Below are 14,804 nucleotides of genomic sequence, written 5' to 3'. Positions count from 1 at the left end.
TCACTCTGAAGTTTCATGGTGATACTTTATTAACTTTGTGGCAACCTTTGCATTAAGCTATGTCAAGCTAGCCTAATTAGGTGATGGCATTGGCTGAGGAAAATAACATGGCATCCTACTTAGAAACTAGATCAAAGATTTGTTAATGTGTCTTTCCCAAAACGTTATGACTTTGTTTCATTCTATTTGAATATAGAGTATTCATGCACTTCTATCGATTAGAGGGACACAGTCATGGAAGTCTCCTGTAAACTAGAAACCCTGGACTTTGTAATTAGTTTTATTTGCTTCTTCTTCATTTAAGAAACCTGGCAGAGGAGATAACATGATCAGGAAGGCGGTTTTTCCAGGACGACACATACCTAATGCACACCGGTTGTGCTGACCCCTGTGATTTCCCCAAATATGTAAAACTCGACTGCATATGTGTGTTAGTAGAAGATACCATTTGTACTCTCCCTTAGGTGGGGGGAAGAAAAGAAACGATGTCTTTCATTTCAACTAGTTCAATAAAGTTATTGTCAAAAAATAAAATTTGTAAAGACTTTCCACAGTTAAATAATTGGTAGAATCAAAATATAAAATCTTGGTATTAAAATATCTGTTTATTTTCAACTTTGCATGTTTAGTCTAAATATTAATTATGGTTTATTTTACTGGATATATGTCTTTAATATATTCACAGCAATTAATATCAGAAAAGGCAAGGTAATTTTACTCTGAATTGATTTAATGGGGGTTTTTAGCATAGTAATTGCTTTATCTATGCATGGTAGACTTTTAAAACTCTCCAAACCAAGAATTTCCATTATTTTATATTATCCCCCCCTTTGTAAGGAATTTTTTCTTTAATTGATTTTTCTAAAACTTTGGTTAGAATATCTATTTGTAAATCCTCACTTATAGCTCAAAAGGTTTTACTTAAATTTTAATAAAATTCATTATAATTTATCAATAACTCTAGAGCAAAACATACACTTTGATTATAACTCTAATCTCACAATAAAAATAATCAGTTTTTGATGTTATCAGAAAGAATTAGAGATAACTAATCTTTTACGTCAATGCAACTCTTTATTTTTATCTGATAGCCAAAATTCTTTTTTTTTTTTGTTTTTTGGCCACACCCATTTGATGCTCAGGGGTTACTCCTGGCTAAGCGCTTTGAAATCGCCCCTGGCTTGGGGGGACCATATGGGATGCAGGGGGATTGAACCATCGTGGTCCTTCCACCTCACCAGACCCACAGCCAAATTTCTTAATGTTTTGGTTTTAGAGTTGACTCATCATTCAAAGAAAGGTTAGATGGTATTGTATTTACTGTTCCACATATATTTTCTTTCATCTTTATCTCATAAATCAGGACTTTGGCAGGTTAAAATGATAGCACATCTGGTATGGTGCTTATTTTGAATGTAGCTTATATAGGTTTGTTCCCCCGCAAACATATTGTTCCTTCTGACCCTGTTTGTCAGCTCTTATCCGGAATATAATAAGATAATGCCCATAAATAGAACAAAACAGAAAATCAAGCTTTGAAATTTCTGAGTCCTAAGAATAATGAATGCATTCTAAAAAAAAGAATGGATTTTCCATGAATCAAGGACTTATGTAAACCTTTTTCTTTTTAATAAGTTCTATTTTTCATACCTAACTAACTCCCAGACATTGAAATTTATAACCTAACTACATTAAAATTTCGATAATGGAAAATAGCTGATATTTGAAAAAAAATACCCGTTTTGAAACATAATTGTGTATTTATCCCAAGATAGTAAAGGAATTTTACCCTGGATGCTTTCTGGGATGTTTTTGGTCAAGGGTGATGCAGGAGTCCTTTTGAATAAATTCATAGATAATCAAAATGTAATGAGATTTTGCAAGGATAACAGGAGAAATTTACTGGCTAGATAAATACAATTTATTTTTATTTTGGGACCACATCCGGTGACGCTCAGGGGTTACTCCTGGCTATGCGCTCAGAAGTCGCTCCTGGCTTGGGGGACCATATAGGACGCCGGGGGACCGAACCTCGGTCCGTCCTAGGCTAGCGCTGGCAAGGCAGACACCTTACCTCTATCACCACTGTGCTGGCCCCAATAAATATAATTTAATTCTTTTTTTTTTTTTTTTGGTTTTGGGGTTACATCCGGCAGTGCTCAGGGGTTACTCCTGACTCTGTACTCAGAAATCACTCCTGGCAGGTCTGGGGACCATATCGGATGCCAGGATTTGAATCACCGTCCTTCTGCATGCAAGGCAAACACTTTACCTCCATGCTATCTCTCCGGCCCCAAATATAATTCTTGAGTAAAAAGTTGCCTAAATAATAATGACTGGAGAAGGACTAGTGAAAATTTATGAAGTGACATTGAGAAACATTAGGAAAAATTGTAATTTTAGTACTTCATAGTAATGATGACATGAAGTAGCATGGCCTTGAGTTTTACAAGAAATCAGTGAAAGATGGATTGGGAAATTTAATAACATTCTTACAAAAGCTATTGAGTTACGGAGTAACAATAATGAGCAACTTATGGTGCAATTAATATAAAGCAAACTTTGTTCATCAACATGAGAGTTTTAGTTTTTTTCTGTAGACAAATATTTGATAGAAAAATCGCAGTACTGTCCTTTATAGATCATGGATTTCTTTTTATCTTTTGTATATTGTGCAGTAGAGTCCAGAATGGAAAAAATGGTCTCTCACAGGAGCTAAATGATATTAAAATATCTCCATGAAAAGAAAATTTGTTACTGCATGGTAAATGATATATATCTACTGCCAACATAGCTCCTGACACTCTTTATTTGTTTATAGTTCAATTTGCTGAATTAATTTATGAAGAATTTGTAAATAAATGGAAGAATAAATAAGGATATTCTTGGGTAACTTTAGAGACAGAATAGTTTTATTAGCAATAGATAATTTGTAAAAAGTCAGTATCTAGGAAATAAAATGAAATAAAGACGCATATATAATCTGAGTTTGAGTTATTGGTCTTGTTTTACATGTCAGCTTAGGACCAAATATAAAAACTTTTAGAAGAGCATGTGGATGCTTCTATGCCAATGTTTGTGCTTACAATTTATGGTTCTAAATTATTTCTGCATGTTGAAACTCTTGTTTTTTCCATATAATTAAGGTGGCAAAGTAGAATTTTTAAGTTCCATGAGATATTGCATCTTTTCCACTCCAAAATGAATCATATCAACAGAGAAATTATTATTTTGAGAGAAATTATTTTTAACAGAGAAATTATAAAAATAATTGTGGACATGCAAATTTCATCTTGACCTACTGTGTGATGTTTCATTTCTAAAAAGAAGCATCTTTTTAAAAAAGTATCTTCAAGAAATAAAACTTGAAAAATGTATTAAGTATTAATAAGAATGTTGTAAATGAATGCTAGAATACCTTTTTATATTGGAGCAGTAAAACAGTAGACACATGTAGCATTTCTAAATAGTTTTTTTTCTTTAAGTAAGAATAATATCTTTTATATAATATTTATTTGTTTTTGTTTTTCTTTGTTTTGTTTTTCAGGTCACACCCATTTGATGCTCAGGGGTTACTCCTGGCTAAGCACTCAGAAATTGCCCCTGGCTTGGGGGGACCACATAGGACACCGGGGGATGGAACCACATTCCTTCCTTGGCTAGCGCTTGCAAGGCAGACAGACACCTTACCTCTAGTGCCACCTCGGCAGCCCCATATCTTTTATATAATATTTATATTATATGTTTTTTGTTGTTTGTTTATTTTTTTTGTCACACCCGGCAGCACTCAGGGGCTATTCCTGGCTTTATGCTCAGAAATCACCCCCGGCAGGCTCAGAGGACCATATGGGATGCCGGGATTAGAACCACCGACCTTCTGCATGCAAGACAAACACCTTCCCTCCATGCTATCTCTCTGGCCCCTATTATATGTATATATATAGTTTATTTACTACTGCTAAAAATGACCTATTTTATAATTTTTATTTGCTACTAGTCAATAACATTGTTACATTTTGATGAAAACTATCCACCTGTGCTATCTGTGTTGTAAAGCCAAATCCATCTAGCAACTATTTCTTATAAAATTCACAGAGATGCTACAAATAACCAGATAGTTCCAAAATGAAATTAACTCAAAGACAAATGATATGCTATGTCTAAAAAATTAACTATTCCTATATGAATTAATATAGTATGAATGGATATTAAAGCATTTTACTCGAGCCTTTGAATACAATTCAAAGGTTTAGAGAACATTTATTGCATTCTGGAAATTGTGCTTAACTACCAGTACTGTAGAGTCCTCCAAGAACCACTAGGAAAATCTTTAAGTGAGGCCCAAAATTCTGGAGAAAAAAAATTCTAAATAAGCAGAGTAGAAAAAATAAATAATTTCCAATTAATACTTAAGATTCTTGATAAATGTATATTATTTATCTGTACACACTTATAAAAATAATGTATATACTTATTTATATGATTAAATAAACATAAATAGTTATAATCTTCTTGGGAACAGGAAAGCTAAAGTTGATAGATATGGGGAATACACCATGACACATTATGATATTGGAATTATTCTCCTTAGGGACACGATAAGGGTTTATAATAATTTACTATAGTATTGAAAATGAATGACTTAGGGAGCAAAAAAATTAAAAATAAGAATGAAAACATTTCCTATATTATTTGTATGTCAAAATTGATTATGTCAGAGTTTTCTTCATTAATGTCTACAAAGATAAGCTGTACTATATAGATGTCTATCATTAAAGCCTCTAAATTAGCATATACCAATATGCATGGTTATACTTTAATTTCCACTACAAGACTATTATTAGCTCATGAGTAGTTGTGCCAGGCAGGACCATTATTAAAAATCAAAAAGTTCAAATTTTTTATTGTCTCTTTCTTTCTAGTTTTGTGTTGTGTGGGAAGTAGATGAAACACAGCTGGCAGTGCTCTGGGGCTACTCCAGCTCTTGCTAAGGCATGACCCCTGGAACTCCCAGAGGAGCATATAACATGGTTGTGGTGAAGCAGGGTAAATATCTAGTAAGACAAAATACTTGCCTTGCACTTTACATTGCTGTTCCTGTTGTTTTGAGGTACGTTTATAAATTTACAACACTAAGTCCTCCAAAGTGTATCTGTTTCCTTCTAGCACTGTTTCTGCCTCCCCTATCAAGCATTCTGTCAACCCCAAACCTGGGTAAACTCAGATTCATAAAGTAGTTCACAAATTCTTTTGTCTTTGACCATTTTATATTTCTATACATGTTCATTTATGGTCTCATAAGTCAGATAAATCATTAATTATGGAACCCTCTTTTTCTGGCTGACTTCATTTAACACCATACATTTTAGTTCAAAAGAATATAAAAATTTTTGAGCATTAAAAAACTTAACCACAACAACAAAACAACAAATTACATATTTTTCACTCATAAATGAATATTCTAGTATGTATATGTTATAATTACATCTTCCTAAAGTCTTCTATTATTAAATACTCATGGTGTTTCCTGTCTTGGTGATTGTGAATGCACCTTACCTCCTATGCTAATATCCCATCTTTACTATTGATTTTTAGTTTTCTTTGTATGTATCTTTCTGTTCATAGATAAGGATTAACATAGATAAAATGGCCATTTTTCCAAAAATATATTTAATGAAGTCCCCATCAAAATATTTATGATATATTAAGGCCATAGAATAAATATGGCTTAAATGTACATGGTATAATAAGCTCCCCAAAGAGTTGCAGTCTTGAAAAAAAATAATATGAGAGAATTTTCTGTCCTTAATTATATTGTAAAGTGTGATAATAGAAAAAAATATAGAAAATTCAGACCAATGAAACAAGAAGTAAAATTCTAGAAATAGGCTGTCAGGCATATGAAAAGCTAATCTTTGGAAAGAAAGGAAAACAAGAAAATCATTGTTGCCTAAAAGAAAACTAGGAAAACTTTAACAAAGATATTGGGCATGCACTATAAACTTAACTCAAAATGGTTAAAGACCTAATATATTAACCAAAAACATAAACTATCAAGAAAAGCAGCCAAAACTCACTGTCTAAGATATTGGCTCTAAAAGCATTTTCAATGACTGATACCATTAACCAAGTAAAAAAAGCAAAAAATAAAAAATGGAGTTATATTAATTTAAGAAGCATCTAAACTGTAATAGCCAGAATAATAGGCCCTCTACTGACTGAGAGAAAATATTAGTCACCATATGTCTTATAAAAGACTAATTTCCAAAATTTTGCACTTAGTATTAGACAAAATAACAAAAAAGGAAGATAGTATCCAAAATTGTGGAACATTCATAAACTTAATGATAACAAAACTCAAACTACTTCATAAAATATAAGAGCTACGTAAGCACATATTCAAAAAATATACAAATGACTTAATGGTCATATTTAAGTGCTTTTAATACTTATCAGAAATGCAAATCATAACAATGAGATATGCAAACCCATTAATATTATTAGGTATAAAAATTGGAAATCATTCTGGTGGTTATATGGAATAAAGTACCTCATTCTCTATTAGGAATGTCATTTGACTGAGTCTTATAAAAACAATATGAAGATGACTCAAAAATCTGAGAATTGAACTTCCATTTAAATCAACATTTATATTTGCTAGCATACATATACATTAAGAACCCAAAGACATCAAGGACACAAATACATTCAGAAAGGTCTTTATTGCAGCATCATTCACAAAAGCACAAATAGGAAGAAAACCTAGTGTCCATGAACAGATAAGTGATTAGAATACAGATATAATATAATAATGCTCAAATATAAAAAAAAGCATTTCAGAATGATTAGAGCTTTGAGTTTGAAAGGCATTGTGCTAAATAAAATAGAACTCTGGGGAGAGTCATACTACTGAAGGGTTAGTAGATATGGAATGCACCTTGCTTGTGAAAAACTATGTTTGCTCTCTGTTGATGCATAAGTTCCCCTAAGTACTTTCAGGGGTAACTTCTGTACATAGAGTTCAAAATAAAAACTAAAAATCTCTGTGTTATCTGGATACAGAATTATCTCTTAAATCTTTAAAGGATAAATAAACTCAATATAAACAAAAATATAACCAATGATAAAAATTTATCTATAAAATCTACTTTGCTGGAGGAGCATGGGAAACTTAGAGATAGTAGCAGAGGGACAAGGCATTCTGTTGGTCATTATGGTATAATAACAATGTATGACTAAAATATTATTATAAACAATATTATAAATCAAGGTGCCTAAGTTTTTAAATAAAAATAAAATTAAAGGATAATTTGCTCTTCAACAAATAAAAGTTCAAATATTCTCTATGCAATAACATCTAAAGAACCTATCTTTATTCTTATCTAAGCTAGTAATAGGGAAAGGTGGACAATATAAAGAAGACTCCATTGAAACTTGGATTATACATCTAATGTAGTCTCTTAGTATGTTATTTATGAGATATCTTAAAGCAGGCATTATTAAAATCTTATTAAATTTTATTGCTAAATATATCCTATTAAAATATTCTAAGATAAATCCTTTCTAAATAAATACATGCTAGTTAGTATTTTCTATATATATAAGCATATGGTGCTTTTGAAGAGGTAATTTACTGTAACATATAAAAGATTCTATCCAATAAAAGTAACTGCAATTAGACAGGGTGCTAGAATAATTTCATGCCAACCCTAGTATCTACTGACTAACAACAGCCCCAACATAGCTATATACTCTAAAAGATGTTTTAATCTTTATTTACTTTTTTTTTAATAACCATTCCTTATATTGATAGTTTACACATAATATTTTCATATTCATAGGATTTAAAATGATAACATCTACTATTTCTTTGTGGTATAGCAGGTAAGAGTCCTAACTTTAGGTAGCTTTTTGTTTTGCACACTTCAGGGAATAAGCATTTTTCTTGAATGCCTATCAATTCTTATGCAATTATATAAATTGAGATTAGACCTTTGTAAATGAGTCATGGAGAATCATTCTTTGAGAATAAGCTGACTATCATAGTCTTTAACAGAGCTTTAAAATTAACATTCTTTAGTTTATATAGTCAAAAAATCTTTATGACATTTTTATATGCCATATAAGATATGGGGGCTAGAAATGGGACTATCTCTAGACAAAATTTTAGTAGGGTTATTTATAGTGTTTATAATGTCTTAGGTCATTTTTATTGGCTTTTCCTTGGTTTTGTTCTGCTTTCATATGTCTAATTTTCTCAGATTAAAGTATAAATTAAGTAATATTAAAATTGACAATTGAAGGTAGAGTCTAGTTATATATAAAATATAATGATACTTATGTAAGTAGGTACAGACGTTTATATATAAATTCATGCATAGTTTATAAATATATAGACATATAATTAAGACAGATCATCACTCTATGATTTTTGAGTAGTTTGTGATTTAATTTAGGTAATAGTTATAATAAATATATAAAATATATCAAATTACCAATTAACATCATGCTTTCTCAATTTAGCATTAATTATAGTCATCTTTTCAGTGTCTGAACCAAACTAAAATCTATTTAAATTACATTATTTAAATTAAATAAATTATTTAAATTAAATAAATTATTTACATTAAATCTGATTTACCTATGTACAAGATTTTTGTTTTGGGGTCACACTCGTAGCACTCAAGGCTAAATCCTAACTCTGAGCTTGCAAATCACTTCTAGTGGCACTTGGTGAACTATATTAGTTTATAGGGTTAAAACCTACCTTAATAAAGAAATTGCCCTACCTACTGTACTGTCTCTCTAGCCTTTCAACTATATATTCTCTAAGATATGTTAAATTTGCTCCAACAAGAAAGTAATATTGACTTCTGATTTTTTTCTAATTTCACCTTTTTAGTTTTTAATAAGCATTGTATTGAGTAGTTTGTAGAAAGCCCCCCAGCATCTGGAGTCAAACTCAGGGCCTCAGATTCACACATGCTAAGGATCTGTTCTATCAAATGAATTATCTCCTGGCACTCTCTTTTTTTCTGGAAAAGGAGCACATTAAGTTGAGCCAGGGTTTTCTACTAACTTTGTGCTTAGAGATCACTCCTGGAAGTGCTCTTGATAACACAGATAGTTCTAGGAGTGAACTGGGTTTGACAGAATACAAGGTAAATACGTTACTTTCTCTTGGCTTTCTCCTATTTTTAGGAACCTTAAATAATGGGATTTTCTTTTTTGTCATAAAGTTGCCACATGTTAATTTTTAGGATACAATTTGCTCACTAAAAACAGCAATTTAGATGAAAAGAATCTTTGACAAGTGAATAGCTAAGGTCTTACTAAAATTCTGTTGAGAAGAGGAGCTAAGAATATTAATACCCATTTAATCCTTTTGTAATCCTTGAGTAGGCCATTTAATCCTTTTTACATAGTGTTCTTAACTCTAAGATTAACTATGAAGGTATAAGGAACAAGATGACATCTATTTATAATTAATGCCTTCTATCTGGGGACCAATAAAAAGAATTCCTTTATATCTTCATTTCCTCTGTTAATGGCCCTTATCTCATTTTAAGATAATTTAGCAGGTACTAATGTAACCCTGCAAAAAAATTAAAGTTTTCAAAAGTGAATAAAAACAAACCAACATTGTACAATAAAAAAACCTCAGTATTTTGAAAATGCTTATGTAGTTAGTTTGGTTTGGAGGCCATGCTTGGTGTACTCAGGGCTAACTCCTAAGTACATTCAGACATCATTCCTGGAAAGACTCTAGGGATCAAAGATAGTGATGAGAATAAAACATGGGTTGGACACATGCAAGATGAGTACCTTATTTTGGTACTCTCTCCTACCCAAACTCAGTCATTGAGGGGATAATTAGCTGATATTTGGGCTTACCACTTTGCATGTGCACATGCCCAAATAGAGATAGACAGATATTCACTCTATGTCAAAATCTCCTAGAACTTTTGTAGTTTGAGTTTGCCTGGAAAACATTACTTTAGGAAAACTGGATTGTATAAATTTTAAATATGTTAAGTGTAATTTTCAGAACTTTCAAGATTTCAGGATATACATAGCAAAATTGTGTCTATTTTTTTCTCCACTGAAATCTCTGACATTGCATGGCCTGAGTAGCACAACATTTTGAGAACCTGAACAACTGAACCATTGTTCTGCAAGCTCAGTTAGAAAAGAGTAGCAGAAAGATCACAGAGTTCCCTGATCATCACTTAGATTGGTCTTCCCCCAGACCCCATAATAAAATGACTATTACATCTTTGAAGTTTGTGAGGGCTACATATAATACATAATGCAGTGAACTATAGTGTGCAGAAAAGAAGTAGATTTTGTAATGAATATTTCTCTTTTTGTATAAGTAACTCAAACTGATATGGAATATAAACTGAAAATGTAAAGTCAACATATTGAATCATCGACCACTATCTTTCTGACTATCAACATCATTGCTAAGTTTTGAATCAATTTTAATAGAATGGTTAATACATTTAAGTAAAATAATTTCAGAGGGGACTAATAAATAAAGGAACAGCAGGTTTTTGTTTTTGCTTTGCACACAGCCAACATGGTTCTATTGATTTCACCACATATGGTCTCTTCTGCCCTGTCAGTAGTGATCCTTGAGTTCAGATCTAGGAGTCAATCCTGAAAACTGTCAGGTGTGCCCCACAAACAAAGCAAATCCTAATTTTAGACATCTGGGTGACAGATATTAAATGTTCCATATAGGCCCACCATGACATATTTTAAATACTATCAAGTAATGTCTGGTATTTTAAAACATAACCTCCCCTTTAGTCTTACTGTTTCTGTGTTGGAAATGAGCAGTAAGAGACACAGATTCATTCTGCCATAGGTCAAATATTCTAGGGCTATTGGAATAGTGTCTTTTGATAGGAAAGATGCTTGATGCTTTTATGCTCAGCTTTATTAAAATAAGTCATTGTAGAATGATTCAATGCAACTCCAGGATACCAATGTACTCACTATTTCTACTATATATATATATATATATATATATATATTTCTAGACATATATCAGGGTGAATGCTTATATTTGAATTCTGAAAGGAATAGGAAAGAGATCATGAAAATCTTCACCACAGTAATTTTACTTCTATCTTCCTATAAATGTGCTTAATTTTAAAAAGTTGAATGTCATTCTTTGTAATTTAAGCAGATTAATTAGGTTGGTAAGTAAAATAGAAATGAGAATGCAAATTAGTAAAAACCTTCCTCCATGTGATACTAATATCTTTTGATTTTCATTATAGTTTGTGAAGCTTTGGACAGAACTATGTTGCATTTTCTTACAAATAAACTATGTAGAAAGTTGTCCTAGTTAAAATTCCAAGTGGATGGAGGATTTTCCCAATTTCAAAGAACATAGCATGATTTTTATAGCTTTGATAGAAAATAAGAAAATAATTTGCATCTCTGATATATAAGTGGTATAAAACTTTCCTCAGGAGCTTAATATGGCTAAATGGAGTGTGGATGTTGAAGATAGAGCTTGTGTTATAGAGCAAATAGTGAAAATACCAAATGTCTAAGCCTCAAATTTTTTAATTGTTCTAGAGAACTAGTACCTCCCAACAGTGAACTTTAGTTCAATCCTAGGCAATGCATTGTCTCCTGAGCATTACCGGTATAATAATGGAGGCACTGATCACAACAGTGATAATAATTACCTAACTTTGCATTGCCTGAGCAGCAAAGAGAGTCTTTCAACTCTCTTGTTGAACTCTTAGACTGCAAAGTCAGTTTAGAGAAAGGAGCAAAGAAAGCATAGATATAAATAGCACAGTTGTGGTTTGGTCGAATCCATGGGAATGGTCTTCATTCAGTCCCCACATAATAGAATGATTGGATATATGCAAAGGCTAAGTAAGACATCATATCAGGTGTGGAGTAGTTGTAGGTTCTGTAATGGATATTTATCATTTTGTCTTAGTAACATTTTCTCAAAAGACATATTAGAATATGAAACATATTTGTGGGATGGTGCATTTCCAGCATATATTTCTTGGGAGAATCCATTGATATGAATCTTGGGTATGTATTCCAAGAATGTTGCTTGTATTATTTCTTCCCTCAAAATGGAAAGCCATACTACATTCAACTGTATGTCTAAGACTGAATTTGTAACCTTAGATTGCCGGTAGACATCATGCAATTAAAAACAACAGTAGATTTTACAATCTGGAATTTTAACAAGAAGAAGGAAAGTGTGATTGGGTAGAAAACGAAGTGTTTTATACATTTAGTTCTTTGTACTAGTTCTGCCTGAAGCTACAAAACCTTTGGGTATATCAGTTATATAACTTGGTAAGTCTGCTTCACTATTTTAAGTGCTAAATAAAAAATTAGGGTTCTATTGGAACAATTGGAAACAAACTAATATAGTTAGTACTATTTAATATTTTGCTAAGTCTGGTATGTAGTTATTAAGATTTAAAATTAAATATATATAAACCCTAGATTTTTCTTACTCTCCATAAAATTGAGTTTGATTTTGTGACAGACAACAAAAATAAAAGAAAAAGAAAGGTTTAGTTTATGAACTGCTTTATATATAAAGATATATATTTTTTGTTTGTTTGTTTGTTTTTGGGCCACACCCAGTGATGCTCAGGGGTTACTCCTGTATATGCGCTCAGAAGTTGCTCCTGGCTTGGGGGACCATATCGGATGCTGGGGGATCGAATCACAGTCCGTCCTACGCTAGCACTGGTAAGGCAGACACCTTACCTCTAGCGCCACTGCACCGGCCCCAAGATATATATTTCAACGCTCACTTTAATTATGAACACAGATTTTAATTTTTGCGATGTATGACTTAGTAAGGGAGCAATACCATACATTATTTTACAAATTATAACATTAGGCACCAATCAGTTTTTGCATAAATACCAACTTTAACACTATTTTTGATTCTGAAAAAAAAAAACTTGTAAACATCTATAAACTTGAGTTTTGTTCTAGGTAAAATGCAGAAGCAGAATTTAATAGTGCTTAATTTTCACAATGGTTATATGAACTAACTGCAAAAGTAGATGGACATAATTTTGTTAGTGTCTAGGAGGAATAATATTCACAATAAAGTATAATGACTACTAGTTCCTTGTGTGTATGTGTGTGAGTGTATGTATTTGTGTAGTGTGGCCATATAAAACACTGTTCATGGACTACTCTTGACTCTGTGCTTAGGAACCATTCCTGGAGAGGTTTATGAGGACCTCTCAGAGATCTATCTGGGGCAAAAGGGATTGAAACTGGGTCATCCGAGAACAAAGCAAGCACCCTATGCTACTACACTATAACTTTTACCTACAATTGTCTTTTCAAGGGCATCAATCTATTCTGGTTTTGTCAACTCTCTCTTTGGGAATAATTTTACAAAGAGCTATTTTTCTCTTTTGTAAAGTAGTCTGTTTATACAAATCACCTATGTACCCTTTATGGATCTTTCTAACTCATTTGATCTTAAACAGGCATTCCATCTATTTTTATTATTGTTTTCTTTTGGGTGTCACACCTGAGGAGGCTCAAGAGTTAATCCTGACTTTAATCAGCAATTACTCCTTGAGCTGCTCCAGGGACCATCTGGGATGCCAGGGACAGAACCTGGATTGGCCACATGCAAGGCAAGAGCATTCCATTTTATCTCTAGATTATCTATTATCTATACAGTAGGCTGACTTGATTAAATACTTTTAATTTAAAAGTGGGTTTAAAAATAAACTTTAAGCCAGCTGTATTGATTTGGAGCCTATGAGGCATAATTATTTTTAGGAGACTCTGTGAGGTTAACATCATTATTTTGATTATGAATCACATACAGAACACTTATTTTTGCAAAAAGTTTGGCATCGTCACATAACTTAAAGTCAAAAGTGACTCAGTGGGAAATATGTCACCATACAGATGTGAGGAGGGGAAAAGAGTGGGAGGGAGTTATAGAATTACAGAATAAGTTTATCATTAAGTGGATCTGGCCATAGATATCCACACAAGAGTGATTCAACCAAGGAAGCAAAAATTCACACACAAAAGAAAAATTTTAAGTTGTCTGACTCTTTTTCCCCCAGACATAAAATCTTGATAGAAGAACTTAAAATAAGAGATTCAGTGCATTTTCATAGAGGAGGTTACAAGAATAACTGACTTTAGTTTAGTTACAGATTTAAAAAGTTAGGCTTACTATTTAAGTAATAATTTAAATAATTTAATAAATTCATTTTCATTAAAATCACAGATCTCTAAAAGAATCAGTTTCTCTCTATAAGTATTATAAATCAATCATAGTAAACTTAGTGCCATATGATAATAAATTATTTTTATAATATCTTGCTTGCAATCATACAACCAGAAAAGAAATATTTATCTATTTTATTTTAGTTTGTTGAGCCATACCCAGAAGTTCTCAGGAATTATTCCTGTCTCTGTACTCAGGAATAATTCTTGGCAGACTTGAGAGATCATATAAGGTATCTGGATAGAACCTGGGTCACTCTGACTCAATTTTATCTACTTTATATGGTTTTATATCAAAACACCAATTTATTGGTGATCTATATAAAAGTTTGAATGCAACAGAAAATCATCTATAAAAAAACTCACTTTATTTTTCGATAAAGCATTTTCTTTCAGGAGTTAAATAAATATTGACTATAAGAAAGGCTTTCTCAAAATATTCTGAATAATTACAATTACTGTAATATAAGTAAAGGGATTTGTCTCACATTTAAAATGGTATCACCTAACTGAAAGTCATACAAGATAAA

At 31.9% G+C, this 14,804-nt stretch overlaps 1 non-coding gene across 1 annotated transcript; it reads left to right on the top strand.

Moving 5' to 3' along the window:
* The first annotated feature begins 300 nt into the window (after nucleotides 1-300).
* Nucleotides 301-463, top strand: LOC126005381 (U1 spliceosomal RNA). The gene has a single exon (XR_007494491.1). It is a non-coding gene; the product is annotated as a U1 spliceosomal RNA (small nuclear RNA).
* The last annotated feature ends 14,341 nt before the right edge of the window (nucleotides 464-14,804 follow it).

The sequence above is a fragment of the Suncus etruscus genome, chromosome 3 (assembly GCF_024139225.1).
Source record: "Suncus etruscus isolate mSunEtr1 chromosome 3, mSunEtr1.pri.cur, whole genome shotgun sequence".
Taxonomy (NCBI): Eukaryota; Metazoa; Chordata; class Mammalia; order Eulipotyphla; family Soricidae; genus Suncus; species Suncus etruscus.
Note: the sequence above shows the minus strand (reverse complement) of the source record. Positions and strands in the feature narration are given on the sequence as shown.